We start from the raw sequence: 15,440 nt of genomic DNA, 5'->3' as shown, positions 1-15,440 counted from the left end.
TTTAAATCTATTGTTATTTTTTTTAGTTTAATGGAGAGTGGAAAAGGTAAATTTTGAGTTTCTTTTCTTAATTGGGAATATTGTTAATTTATACTCTGTCCTAATTATTTGTTCATTTTTTTTTTAGTTGTCTCTAATTATTTGTTTATTTTGATAAATCAAGAAAGAACAATTTTTTTTTTACCTATTATACCATCGATTAATTATTTTGAAAAAGGTAGAATTTCTTGAAAATTTTAAATTTTTAAGTCATCTATTTCATAATTAATATGGATAAAATGGTAAATTTATTATGTCAATAATTAATTTTTTAATAAATGTATCAATTCAAAAGTACATAAGTAATTAGGGACAGATGGAGTAGTTGATAAGTTTTAATTTTTGTCCTTGCGATATTTGGCGGTAGTTAACCTTCATATGTGCAATTTTATCTCTTTGAATGTGAATTTACTAGTTTAAGAGGCGTTGATGGTTGATTAGAGTAACGCAAGAGAATTAATTATGAACAAATTTATGTATTGTCTAGTTAAATTCTAGTTCACACCTTCTTGTATCAGTTTTACCAATTATATTACTAACTAATTTTTTGTAGCATAGATGTGCTTGTTGTTAATAGTAGATCAATGAAATTTTGTTTCTCTATTTCAGTATCAGTCGTAGGAAGAAATCTTGGAATTTGGAATATTAAATGTTCATGTTTTGATGTGATAAATTGTGCAAGTTCACAAGAATAGAGGATGAACAAAGACTATATTTGAATTGTATAAGTGTCACTTTGAGATGAATTGCATTATTTTAACTACTTGTGGAATTGTCACTTTGTTTGAGTAAAATATAAAGAAGTGACAAACTTGTCTTTTATCTCCACAAGTAAAAGAATAATAATAAATAGGTTAGGTAGATTGATAGATAAATAGAGGTTATTTTTGAATTATTTCTCACACATTATAGGTATTTTAGGCTATTTTCTGTGATTAAAATAATGTTCATGATTAAATGCATTTTAACTATAATTTTAAAAGTGAAAATGTAAGTAGGAGAACTTTTTTTAATATTTTTTTATCAAATTATATAATAAAGTTAGTTTTTAAATAACTACTCTTTATTGATTCATCACTAACATAATTTGTAATCGTTATCTTTCACAAAACCCACAATAGATATCCTTTGTATGTGCATTAAATAAATCCATTCTTATATAATAGATAACACTAGTCATTTACATTGAACTAGACAAGTTTAATTAGACAAACTCGACTAGAAAATGTGATAGAAGAATTTCGTATTCACACTTGCTGATTCAGTGAAATTTGACCATTGAGTTTGTTTGTAATAATTAATAATAATAAAAAAGTAGTACAAATCTTTATAGTATTAATTTAAAAGTACTCTATTAATATTATTTATATGTATATTTTTTTTAAAAAAAAAGAGACACCAACTAGGACTACTTTTTCTATTATTAAAAAGTAGTCCTTTTCAGTAAAAATCTTTCCAATCATAAAATATAAAGCATACTCTAGTGATTAGTTGATTTTGGTCAAAAGAAAAAAGATAAGGTTGGTGTAGGAAACGTGAGTGAAATAAGTTGAAATTCATTATTTTATTTATAAAAAAAATGTGAAAGTTGCTTCTCAATTTTTATTTTTATTATTAAAACGTGCAGCTTATAAAAGAATTTTATTTCCAACTGATTAGCTGTAAATCATATTCAGACAGTATTATGTGAATTATTGAGATTTTTTCATAATAAAAAAAGTGAATTGCTTAAGAATTTTAAAAATTATGGTACTTTTTTGTGTTTTTACTTTTTATTTGATGGAATTTTTAATTACTTTATTTTCTGATAGAATAATTAAAAGGATAATAATTGAAAGGTACCCTTTAATTTATATTAAATATTTTTTAAGTACCTCAATAATTTCCTTGAGAAGTATCTAATTTATATGGCTTACATTCATTCAATTTATTTTAGAAAAAGAATGATATAGTTCTATATTTAGTAATACTTAAACTTTAAAAGAGTTTAAAATGTCTATTTTATCATAATAAAATGATTGGTAGACAAACAAATATCTAATGTATAGATCACAATTTTTAAAATTTCATGTCAACTCTAACCAACTCATACAAATTTGAATAGAGAAAATAGTACTATTTAGTAAGTGCATATAAAAGTCAATATTCCTTCCATACTAATTAGCCGGCATTTTGGAGATACATCTTATTGAATGTTCATTTATTTTCATGATAAAATTACAAAATTATTACTATGTTCAATAACACTAGGCATCAAGTGAGGTAAAATCTATTATTTGCCTTTAAATATTAACGATATGAAATTAAAAAAACATTGGCACATGTAAAAAAGAGTGTTTACTCGTTATGAAAAGATCACTTAGTTATTACTCCTCTGTCCCTAATTACTTGTCACTTTTGAATTGACATACTTATGAAAATAATAATTGACATAATAAGTTCGTCATTTTACCCCTATTAATTATGAAGTTGATTAATTAAAAACTTAAGATTTTCAAAAAGTTCTACATTTTTCAAAATAATTAATTGAGGGACAACTAAAAAGGAAAAAAACAAGTAATTAGGGACGGAGGGAGCAGTAAGAAACTTAGGAGAAAAGGTACAAGTGATTTTTGGTATATATTTATCCAACTTGAAATGGACTTGCTCCATTTGCATAAGCAAAAGAAATGACAATTCATACTCATGTTAATAGAAACTTTGCTCGTTTGAATATTATAAATTTCATTTTGAAAGATGTGGGGTAAATCGCTTCCAACAAAACCGATTTTGTATCGAATGAAACTCAAAATTGAAATCTTTAATTAAGGATGAATGAATATTTATCACTCCATCAGAATCCTTGTTGATCACCGTAACTCATACTAGCCGGCACTTATGAGACATCTTAATGGACCTTTCATTAATTTTTTGTTTTTTCTTAAAAACAAAAAAGAAGCCATCCTAGTGATAATGATACAAGACCAGTCTCGAATTCGAATCTTAGGTATGAAAAAATTCTTGATAGAAAACGTTACTTTTCAAAGACTTCAATGTAAATACTAAATACCGAATAAAACAAAATATAAGACACCCCTCCACATGACAATCACTGTCTGAATTACACTCCAATTAAAAACATAGTACTCTCTTCATTCCATATTAATTGAAATTTTGAGGTGTTTCACATTCTTTAAAAAAAGTAAATTAAGACATAAATTGAATATAGTTTTTCATTTTTACCCTTATTAATTATTGTCAAATTTATGATTAAAATAACTAAATAATAATTAATCACTAATTCAAATTCTAACTAATGAAAGGTAAAATTGAAAGAACACTTTAAATATAATTTTGAAAACTGAACAATTAAGTTAATTTGAAAAATATCTCAACAATTCAATGGAGGGAGTACTTCAAAATCGACAGATTGCCAGATTCCAAGTGTTACACTGTTGACTTTTATTTATTGATTTACAATACATTTATAAACAATAATTAGAAATATTTTATAATACTTATATACATTGATATATAATTTTGTTGAAAAATGGAAATTTTTCTTTGATATATTAAAAACAAAACTTTTATTTTTTTATATATTAAAAAAGTAAAAGTGAACGATGGAGTATTTTCATACAAAAAATAGTGACTCCGAGTCGTTCTTTGGTTCTTGATCCCCAATTTAATTCCATAATAAATAGTTAAAATGTTTTATTCCAAAAAATAACATGATGGATATAATACAAAAAAGAATGATATAAAGTGTTATTTCAATTTTTTATTATTCAAATCGTAAAGGATTATGTTTTTTCATTTTCTTTAAAGTTATATATTCATTTATTTATTTTGCCTTTTTCTATTTGGACACTGGTCTATTTCACATACTTACAAAAGAAATTGTTCTTTGGTCAAAAGAAAGACGCTGTGTGAAATAAGTTGAATTGAATTGATACAAAATGTGAATGCAACTTTTTCAAGAAAATTTCCAACTTATTAGCTGTACATCATATTTAGACCTGAGAGTGCATATTGTAAATTTAATACTTTCTTATTACTCTCTCTGTCTCATATTATACTATACTTAAATTAATTAATTTACTTTTTATCCATATTAATGAATATCAAGATAATTTATGATGACACAAGGCATACAAAAGATATCATTAAAACTTATGCATATTTATTTTAATAATAATACATGGTGAAACACTTTTTTTCTTTCCAAAAATTAGCAGATTAACTATACTTGTCACTTCATTATTTTGTTTGATATTCGTGTTAAATTGATGTTCTCACTTTATAAGGTATTTTTTTTTGTTCACTTGTACACTTGTTCTTAAACAATTTTATTATAAGTACTACAAAATCGGTGAGAGCAAGAGTACAAAAGAATAATTAAGTATTTAATGAACTCTTTGAAAAAATAAAGTTGTTTGGGAACTTTAATTTTGTTTAAACTTCCAGAGAAATTATGGGAACATAAATCATGATGAATAATATTAATTATAGGGATAAAATAGAATTTTTTTAATTAATTTTATCTTGATTTAGTAAGTGATCAAGTAATTTAGGACATACTCCCTCTATCCCTAATTACTTGTCAACTTTTGAATTGACACACCTATGAAAAAAATAATGATTGACATAATGAGTTTACCATTTTACCTATATTAATTATGAATTAGATGAAATAAATATTTAAAATTTCCAAAAAGTTTTACCGTTTTCAAGTAATTAATTGAGGTATAATAGGTAAAAAAATTTGTCCTTTCTTGATTTGTCGAAATTGACAAGTAATTTGGGATGAAAAGTAGACAAGTAATTAGAGACAAATGGAGTATTTAGTTTCTTTTTATTTTATGATTAGCTAATTATTAAAGCTTCTAGAAGGAATTGTAGTAACATCTAGAATGAAGTAAAAATACTTAAAATTAATCTAGGACTAGGTTCATCCCCCCTCCCATTAACTTGATCCTCATATATCTTCAAAAACAAAAAAAACAAATCTTTGAAAATACTAATTGCAATGTGTAGTCTTATGTACTTAGCTGGAAAATTGATATTTGAACTTTTAATTTGTCATCTTTTTTTTTTAATAAACTTCTTCAAATTCTTTATCTATTTTTGAAAAATGTTATTTTAGAGTCAAGAGTCTATCGAAAGATATTCGAGATAAAGTAATTTAATTTATTCGAAAGGATAAGAACCCTCAAATAGTCCTTGAAAAAGAAGCTCAACCTACATAAAGTATTTAGGATATTTTAAAGAAGGCAGAGAATCAGTCGAAAATTATTTATGAGATCACACTTGACTATACCATGGTTGGTGAAGTACTAAAGTAGCTAATTTGTCATTTTCCTATATCCTAATCAAGAAAAAATTCTGCATTCACACTTGACTATTACTAGTAGTGTTATTTTTGTAAAAAAAATGAGTAGGTTGTCTAAGTATGAATTTAGTTGAATTGAATTCATTGGAAATTAACATGAAAGTTGCAGGTCAGTCTTTGCTTCCTTTTATAGATTTTGAAAAAGTTTTACATAATTTATTTTTCAAACTAATTGACCATATATAGGTGAAGTGAAAGAGAATAAGTATTTTTGAGTAACTATTAAAGTCAATAAATCTTTTTTCTAATAATTAATAAACTGTCACTTCCACCTACATCTTATGATTAGTGGCAATCATAAGATATTTACTCCATATTGGCTTACATAACAAAACATGGTACAAAACATCTTTAATAGCAATTTTGGGATAATGATTTTTAAATTAGTTTGCATCTAAGCATTTTTAACGACATGCTATAATGTTAGTAATAAACTTGCTATTTTGTGAAATATTTAAAATTCGTGTTAACTTACCCAAATTTCACTAGTTTAGGACCTAGCTATTTAGATACGTTCTAGTTTACAATATTATATATCTTACCAGATTTTGGTGCTTCATATACGTCTAGATACATGTATTTCGGAATACATAGAATCAAAATTAGGTGTAATTTGTTCTAATATCCAAATGGATTCGATGTATCTGATATACATTACAAATCTCGCTCACTTCCCTCAGCTCTCTGCTATCTCGCTCGCGACTCTCATATGTATCCAGATACATCCCAAATACATGTGAATGTATGTATTTGGTATATATCTAGTGTGATTCACATATATCACTTGCCTCCCTCCCTATCCCACTCGCCTCCCTTCCCATCTCACTCACCTTCCTCCCCATCTCACTTGCATCTCTCCCTATTTTAGTATATTTGATAGCAAAAATACATGTATCTTCCTTAATATATGATAGAAAATTCTTAATTAGTGATAATTTATATGTAATATTATAAAAGTATATGTCATAGTATATACGATAATAGAGTATGTCTAATTACGTAGTTTCTAATCAAACGATATGGAACAATGAGTGGCCAAACCCAGGATCCGACCCAAACAAGGGGCCCATAATCAGCCCAGACCAAGAAATCATACTTGGGCTGAGCCGGTACAGTCCGATTGACCTGGACCGGAAAAAATTGTCAAACTGTCACTTTTAGCAAATTTGCAATTATTGAACCATTTCTTTCAACATCTTTTTATTTTTTTAGCCTCAATTTATTTACAATTTAACCATATCAAAGTTATGGTGTAGCGAATAACGTTGTTCCTTCCTTAACTAGAGATATCGAGTTTGAATTGTCGGTATGAATAATTCTTGGTAGTGGGTGCTTCTCCCCAAATGGGGTTGTATTTGGAGCATTTCCTTTCGAATGAGACCCTACACAGAATGAATCTTGATTAGTCGGATTCAAACAAAAATACTATACAAGGTGAAAAATCAAAATAATTATAATATAACTTAACAATCATCCTAAAAACTACATAAAACTTCTTTTAACAAAAACATTTGCTATTAATTTTAGATTTAGATTGTGAAAATTTATTTTTAAATAATCTGTTTGGTAATGAAATCTGATCAAGTTTTTAAAATATTATTTTTTAATATTTTCAAGTTTCAATTCCACTCAACAAAACTTTTTCAACTAAAAATACATGTCCAACTACAACTTCAAATTTTAAAAATCATAACTAAAAAATTTGAAATTTTCAACTTTTAGATTTTAACTTCAAAATTTATAATCAAATTCAAAATTTATAATCAAATGTAAATTTGAACTTTCATTTTCAACTAATTCATCATATTATATCTTCAAAAAATTTTCTTTAATGTGATGATTTTTTCTTTTTTAGTTTGTGTGTGTGTTGACTGGTGAACTGGGAAAATTGGATTATTCTTCTAGAATTTTCCATTTCTTAATGATTAAGCAAGTATTCTTCCTAATAAACAAAACAATAAAAGAAGTCAACTTCTAATAAGCCTCCATTTCGAAAAGAATGATCTAGTTTGATTGGAATGGAGTTTAAGAAAATAAAAAAGACTTTTTAATCTTGTGATTCTAAATTAAAGTTATGTCAAATGTACCAAAATATCTTTTAATCTTGTAGCCTTAAATATGTCACGTGCAAGTCAAAGTTTAATAGGCATAATACATATATTGGACCTTAAACTTGGCTTCAAATTTTAACTTTGACCTCCAATTTTCATAGTGCACAAACAAGCACTTTAACTATCCAACCTTTTAATAAATAAACACGCGATTTTTGGAGCCAAGAGCGTGAAATGCAAACGCTTCCACGTGTATTAGTGAGCCACTCAATGGCTACCAACTAATTAAATACTTTACACGTCCATTTTAGAACTAAAAAAAAATAAAATTAATTAAGGGTAGAGTTGTCATTTCAGCATTTTTTTTTTACAGTTGTAGGCCTCAAAAATTACTCCTAACTCGCGCAAAATACGTGCACATCACGCGTTTTGCCAGGTAAGACACGCGTGTTTATTTATTAAAAGGTTGGATAGTTAAAGTGTCTGTTTGTGCACTATGAAAGTTGGAGGTCAAAGTTAAAATTTGAAGCCAAGTTTAAGGTCCAATATATGTATTATCCCAAGTTAAAATGTTGCTAAATAAAAAAAAGGATCATTCTTTTTTAAACAAACTAAAAAGAAAATTAAGCCATTCTTTTGGAAATTTATTTAAGAATTTAGTTTTATAAGAAATTTTTACATACAGTACACTATTTCACTTAACGTAAATTTAAATCAATTGAACAATAGCAAATTCCGAATATCAAATAATTATAGGAAAAACTCATAATACTCTAGATTATTTTAAAGAAATTATTAATAAATAAATAAAACGTCATTAATAATAGGTTAGTGAGCTAAGCAACGGCCACTCTATCACCGCACTGTGTAACACCCTTGTTCAGCAAGTACTTCAAATTTACACTTTTAGCCCTCACTAAAACTGGCTATTTATATGTGGCCATTTCAGCAAAAATCATTAAACAATTCCTTCACTGTTAAGTCTCTGTTTTTTCTCTGTTCTCACCACAAAATTAATTTATTATTCACAATCTCTTCTTCGTAGAAGGAAAAAAATGGAAGAACAGTACAAGAACAAGAAGAAGCAAAGTTATCTTCCTCCACCAAAACGAGGACAAATAATGGTGAAAATTGTTAATTCTTTGATTAAATCTGTATCGGAATTTGTTTATGGTGGATCGGAAAACAAAAAGGGGAATGAAAAAACTCCGGGAGGATCTCCGATTAGTTTTGATTCTGATGGATCATATATTCATATCGATGATTAGTGTTTTTTTTTTTTTTGAAGCTGAGGAAGTTTTATGTAAATAATAATGGGAAATTCTGTTTCCCCTGCTTTTTTTCCTCATAGCTTCAAGCTTGTAGACTTGTAGTATACCTTTATTTATTTAATTAAAATCTCTTTATTTTTAGTTCTTTTTTTTTTTAATTTCAAGAGTGTACCTTCTTGGTTAAAGTTAACATTAGCAAAAAAAATCTTGTGCTTGTTTACATAATTGAATGAAACATAGAATTTCTTTACGTGAAAAGAAGTAGAAAGAGAATTTCAATTGAGTTGCCTATTACAACCTATATTATCCACAGTTCGGAGAGCAAAATCTAACTCATTCTTATGCCAACAATGATTCAAGTAAAATCTGCAAAAAGAGAAGATCAAATCAATTTGCAAATGTAAGAAAAATGCACAAATGAAAAATCTAGTGAATTACCAAATATAAGCACACACTACCACATGTCTTTTAAAAGCAAAAACTCTAGTGAAGTTATTACATTATAATAAGATTTAAGTTGTTTATCCAGAAAATAAAGAAAGAGCAAGTAACATTACCTAACAATCATTGATTTCAGATTTGATCTCAAAAAATGAGAATTTTTTTCGCAGATGTAGAGCCACATCGATGCAACATGGCAGTACATCATATATTGAGATAGAAAATTGCCTACACTTTCAGTTCAACATGCATTTATGACAATACAACCTGTTCATACATTGAGCAGAAATAGTTATATTCTTTCCACTGAAGTTTTAATTTATCTACAATATAATTGCTTTGCTGACTCTGTAAACTCTCCCCCCCCGCCAACTCCTTTACTCCTTTCATTGGGTAATAGCTCCTTTCAACTTTTTCTTTATGCTAGCGTAGAAGTCCTGTACTATTATTTGTGAGTTGATTTTGAACACACAAAATCATGTAAGGATTTATGAAAGACGTGAAAAATGTGTTAAAAGTAAATGTGCTAAGTACTAACACCAAATGCATGGTGCAATAACATAATTATACATTCAAAACCTATTTAAAACAGTGCAGAGGATAATCACATTAAGAGCAACTTACTTGAAATGATTTACGAACCATTCCAACATGTCTTGAACTCTTGGTTAGGCTCGCCAGCTAATTTTACATCCATTAGATGTACCTCTCTCTTTACCAATTCGGAAAAGTAAATTTGATGAGCGTTGTGAAGTCACAAAGTGGACACCATGTGAATACTCTCATTTTCATACTCGCGGAGACAAAGTGAAATGGTTCAAGTTGCACCTGTTTTCAGTACAAAAAAGGATTAGAAAGAAGAAAAGATTTCAACGACATAAGAAAATAACGCATTGAGAATAGCAAAGGAGTGTCGCCTATCTCCATAGTACCAGAAAGCAAAAAAATAATCATGTTATAGATTGATAGGAGTTCTGAAGCTGAAGGCGTTTTAAAATTGAAATCGTTTATCTATCCTATTCTGACAGCTTTGTAGAAATCTAAGTTGCACAGACACTTCACTTTTGATGTCGCACCCGTGTCGGATTCTCCAAATATACACTACTTTTGGAGAATCCAACATGCACCCATTGACATTTTTGAAGAGACCGAACAACATAGGTGAACACTGAATGAATGAAAAGATCAGCCTCAGGAAAAATGACTCACTCCTCTAGCACACCTAAAGATTAAAAGTAATGAAGTAGTTCATCGAAGAGAAGAGAAAGACACATACCAATTTAGGGTCCAAGTGTTTGAGTCATCAGTAAATTATGCCTTGAAAGCTTGAATACATAATGTTCAGGAAAGTTGGTGCGACACGTTAAAAGACCTGCGTTTTATATGACTAAGAAAGTCCTATCATGCCATTCCAATGAAGAGGTTGATATATATGTGTGTGTGAGAAAAACCAATATATATATATATATATATATATATATATATATAGTCTGTACATTACACAAGAATAAAAAAAGATAACTTTTTCATGAACAAATAGGTTTAGTATCATTGTTGTAGTAGTAATGTGAAAACCCATGTTATGGATAAAATATACTTGAAACAGGGACGACAACATGCTCAATTCTTACTAAACAATTTAGTGTAGCCATCTTTAATCTCCACTTATACATGTCATCTTTGCTCATATCTTAATAATCTTTTGAACTTCTGTAACATCAAAGCTGCCAAACAACACTAACAATTCAAATTAAGATACCAAAGATCTCAAGAAACACAAGCACCACAATACTATTATGCTAATTTCACACAAAAATACTTCTTAACTGATTACAAACTTACTTCCAATGAGCCTTTTAACATCATATATAATATGTTCCGAGTTAAGACCTTACCATACTCCCTTGCTTCCCCCTAAATTTACAAAATCACAATTCCATCAACTACCCCAAAAATCTATAGGAAATTTTGCAACTTCAAAAACATTACATGCATATCTTAGTCATCATTCATTGTGAATACCTTATTTGCGTAGGAACCAACCTGTCTTTCTAAGAAACAATAACATAAATACAAATTTGTTCAATAGATTGAAAAAAAAGTAACACCAACCAAGGAAATGTAAAATTGTCATCATATGCATTTATTGGGATCATGTCTTCTAAAAGTCAGTAATCATTCATTTAATGGCTATTTATATTGAAATTTGAAACACAATTATAAATTTGTTTTTATGATTTATGAGAAATATAAAATAATGATAGGAAGGATAAGATAACATATACATTCATATTCCAACAATTTCAATTATTAAAGGAATATTTATAAAGATCCTCAGAAGTATAACGTAAGAGATAGTTAATTCATATACTGTTGCCTTCCTATGAGTGCCTGTTCAATCCCAAAGTACTTTAAAAAAAAAAAAAAATCTGAATAAGTGTTTCCTTCCTATGAGTGCCAGTTCAGTACCAAACTTAAATAAATAGAGGATCATGAGAATCCTTCCAACAGGGGTCTATTACAATTTGCAAAATTGCAGGCTTCTTAAGTTAAACTCTATTCTATACTTCTTCTTAAGTTAAACTCTATTCTATACTTCCTTCAACATTCTATAACTGATATAATATTTTTCCTTTCTTTTTTTTTAACAAAAAAATTAACGTCATTCAAGGATATTCAATTATGGCTAGACCTCTACTGTCCATTTTATCTAACAGTAAGATGAAAATGAAAGGATTAAGAATGCTTTGACAGTTTAAAACTCAGTTTTGAGATCTACATAAATATAATCTTTAAATTTCATAATTCAGAAAAGAGATCAGATCTTTGATATATTCAAATATATCAAGTGTCAAACCATAACTTTAAGAATTAAGAAACAAAACAAAGTAGCTACCTTGGGGAAAAAATTGCATGTTGCTGTATGTAAAGTTGAGTTCTTTCTCCTTCATAAACACCAAAAAAGAGTAAGCAAATTTTAGTTTCACATCTTCATTGTTGATGATGTTTATATTTAAATGTTGCTTCCAAGAAAAACAGGTAATACATTTGTTGGATCTGTATTCAGCCTGCAAAATGTTGAGGGAAAAAAGTTCAATTTGGTAGATTTAAAAGCCCAATCATTTATTAACAGAGCAAAATCATTTATTAGAGTAGACATGCACAAAGCTCCATATCATATCTTTCCTTGTGAAAGGAAGGTTGATATTTGATAATGACAAACACTGTCCCTAAATGTACATGAGAAAGGGAGGAATAAAAAAAGAAAAGAACATCAAGGAATTTAACTGAGAAGGTTCAATGAGAGAAAGAGAGGAGAAATTAGGTTCGACATGAGTAAATGAAACAACACGTGTCTTCACCGCTACAAACATACAATAGATATTTCTGAAAGGGCATTAGTATACAGGACTTTTCAGATTTCGTCGATACAAAGCTATAGGCTTTTAATAGAAGAATAGTTGAACTAAAGTAATAAAAAAAAATTGTAAATAAACCAAGGATTTTACTCCCTCAATGGTAGATGCTTGAACATTTTAAATAAACAAATTCTTTTACCGTCTCACCCTTGAGTTTATAAACTCTATTATCAATGATAACGCAGACATAATATCTTTCTCAATAGACAACAAAACAGGTGGAAAAAAAAGATAAATCTCTGAACAGTGAAAAGGGAAACTATCAAGTTAGAAGATAAACTTACTGATGAAGGAAAGATAAAGGCATAAGAAAAACAGGATCTAACCTCTATTGCTGAAATCCTATCCATTTCACCTTTAAACACAACTTTAGTAGAATAATCTTTGAGCATTTTAGAAAATCAGTTGATGTCTCAATAATCATATCTAGCTAGCCTCTTCATTTTACTATGATAAAATATGAGAAACAAATTTTAAGCTCAAAGACAAAATCTAATGCTAAGAGCTCCTAAATTTAAGTGCAAATAGTGAACATCTTAGAAAAGATAACTATTAGTGAAGTAAGTAAAAACTTACTGCATTTAAAAGTATGTATTGACAATACAACCAACTCTTGAAATGATTACTATTTTTATTTATCAATCAACAACGTATCTGGTACATCGGAAACATTGGAGATTAATGAAATTTCTGTATTTGCCTTTAAGTTTAATATCATAAGTGCAATTGTTCAAAAAAATAAATAAAAGAATCGCCATTCACCCAAAAATAGAAGGACATAAGAACTGTAGTCATAGAGAAAGGAGAACAAAAGAGGAGGCATAAACTGACGACAACTCATCCAAACCATCCCACAATGAGCCAATGTAATGGATTTGGCGAGAATTACCTTAGAAGAGAAGAAAATGTGTACGTACTCGCAACCCAATGCCATTTGTTGGTCGTCAAAAGTCATTAATCCTGCAAAAATCAAGTAAAATCATCGAGATATAGTAACGGGATCCAAGTTTTCAACAATCAATAGAACGGAGCTCAGCGTCACAGTTGTTATACTGAGAACATATGAAAAGATTATAGAAATGAAGAAGTGGAGACATAACACTAATTTTTCAAACAAATTTTGATCTTACTACTGTCAACAGAGAGAAAAGGAGAAAAATTAGAAAGCAAAAATTGATATCCTAATAAATAGAATAACATAATCATGTTAACGGGCAAATGTATATAGAACTGGACAACCAAGAATTAATAAATTCAAATATTAAAATTATATAAAATCAAATGATCCTATAAAGGAATCCTTGACAATTATCAAAGTGAGAGCCTATAACATCAACCCCAATAAATTAGGGTAGGCTTCAGAATCTTACGGATCATGTTACTCCATTGAACATCCAATTCCCTAACTTATATAATCCACATGCACTGAAATTGTTCACTTGTATAATTTTGAACAATTTCACTCTTAAACCCCTAATTTCCATAAACTGTTGTGGGGTGGAATTTGTGTGCATATATTAATTTTTTGACTGCTTGGTAGTGATATGGGAGGAGAATTTCGCTCTAAACCCAATTTTTAAACTTTGAATAAAAATTTCAAACTCCTACACAAAAATATAAAGTGAAAGCATAAGGACATAAATAAACAAACAAAAGAAAGAGTGGCAACATAACACGACATCAATAAAAAAATTATACACTTAAAAGAGTGCAGAACATAGAAAGGGCATATAACAATATATATGGACCCAAGATCCGACACTGAAGTTTAGAAACTATAAAAGCAGTAAAGCACAAAGAGAAGGAACCTACTCATAATATAAAGCTCACCGGGCAAACTAACAATGGAGGAACTTGCATTAACAATGCTGGGTTTTCTGCTCTTGTGTTTTTGTGTTGAAGCATAGTACAGGAAGTACAAGGACCCAAAACAGGCCTTGAATATTAGAATCAGGGACTTGATGAATATAATAAGCCTTAAAGAGAAAATAGGTCATATTAGCCAGATTGAGAAACATGTAAATTTACCTTAAATCATGAAGAAATACTTCGGCAATGCATCCCAAACAAACAAAAATCTTGAGGAAACCTTCACAGAGAGATTTAAAGTGTCTACACAAAGAGAAGACACTCAGCAACAAATGGATTCGCCATTGAAGAGTTGAGATCTACAAAGAAGAGTTGAGAAAATAGACCAAGCTTAGCAGAGGAGGAGAGAGAAATCTATAGAGAATTGTGAGATGATAGTGCAAAACTTGTACACAAAGTGAAGCAAAATGAGACACATGTTTATTCATCAATGAAAAAGGGCCAAATTTACTGTACAATTAGTACTAGCTTTAGTACAATTAGAAGATGCAGTGTTCGTCCTTTTAAACTCCCATTTTAAATAAGGGTAATAACTAGATAAGGTTGCCCGTGCTATGCACGGGCTCAATAATATAAATGGTATATTTTGGGGCTAATAACCGAGTTTTTGAAGCGATTGTTTGCGTGGATAAAGGAATAAGTTTTTTTTATCACAAACCTGTACTTTCTTTGACGCTATTTAAGGTATAATAAGACTACCCACATACAACATTTTTGAAATATTTTATGTTGTCAATTATCATGATTTATAGTATTTTTACGATAGATTCACTTCAAGAATCAGTGGAATTTTTTGTATTTTTTTCAAAACATATTTTATGTTGTCAATTATTATGATTTATAGTATTTTTACGCAATTTTTAAATATAAAAAAAATAAGACAAATAAATTAAAATGGACCCAATATATGTTATTTTTGTTGTCTCAATTTATGTGACACAAATGAAATTTGGAGAGTCATCCAAATTTTCATATTTTT

At 28.6% G+C, this 15,440-nt stretch overlaps 2 long non-coding RNA genes across 7 annotated transcripts in view; one reads left to right on the top strand and one right to left on the bottom strand.

The window, feature by feature from the left end:
* The first annotated feature begins 8,430 nt into the window (after window positions 1–8,430).
* LOC125845087 (uncharacterized) overlaps window positions 8,431–15,440 on the top strand; it is a 19,978-nt gene continuing 12,968 nt past the window's right edge. Inside the window, exon 1 of the long non-coding RNA XR_007444220.1 lies at window positions 8,431–8,757. This is a non-coding gene — a long non-coding RNA (uncharacterized LOC125845087). The remainder of the gene's footprint in view (window positions 8,758–15,440) is intronic.
* LOC125845088 (uncharacterized) lies at window positions 8,738–14,832 on the bottom strand. Of its 6 annotated transcripts, XR_007444225.1 has the most exons (8): window positions 14,621–14,828; window positions 14,423–14,528; window positions 13,482–13,552; window positions 12,070–12,241; window positions 10,771–10,897; window positions 9,798–10,001; window positions 9,290–9,440; window positions 8,738–9,098 (listed from the first exon to the last, which is right to left on the bottom strand). It is a non-coding gene; the product is annotated as an uncharacterized LOC125845088 (long non-coding RNA). The 6 variants fall into 6 exon arrangements; XR_007444224.1 differs by lacking the exon at window positions 10,771–10,897 and adding an exon at window positions 10,450–10,545 and having other exon boundaries at window positions 12,070–13,552; window positions 14,621–14,832; XR_007444222.1 differs by having other exon boundaries at window positions 12,070–13,552; window positions 14,621–14,831.

The sequence above is a fragment of the Solanum stenotomum genome, chromosome 11, assembly GCF_019186545.1.
Source record: "Solanum stenotomum isolate F172 chromosome 11, ASM1918654v1, whole genome shotgun sequence".
Taxonomy (NCBI): Eukaryota; Viridiplantae; Streptophyta; class Magnoliopsida; order Solanales; family Solanaceae; genus Solanum; species Solanum stenotomum.
The sequence above is the reverse complement of the archived record's forward strand: the minus strand, read 5'-3'. Positions and strand labels throughout refer to the sequence as shown.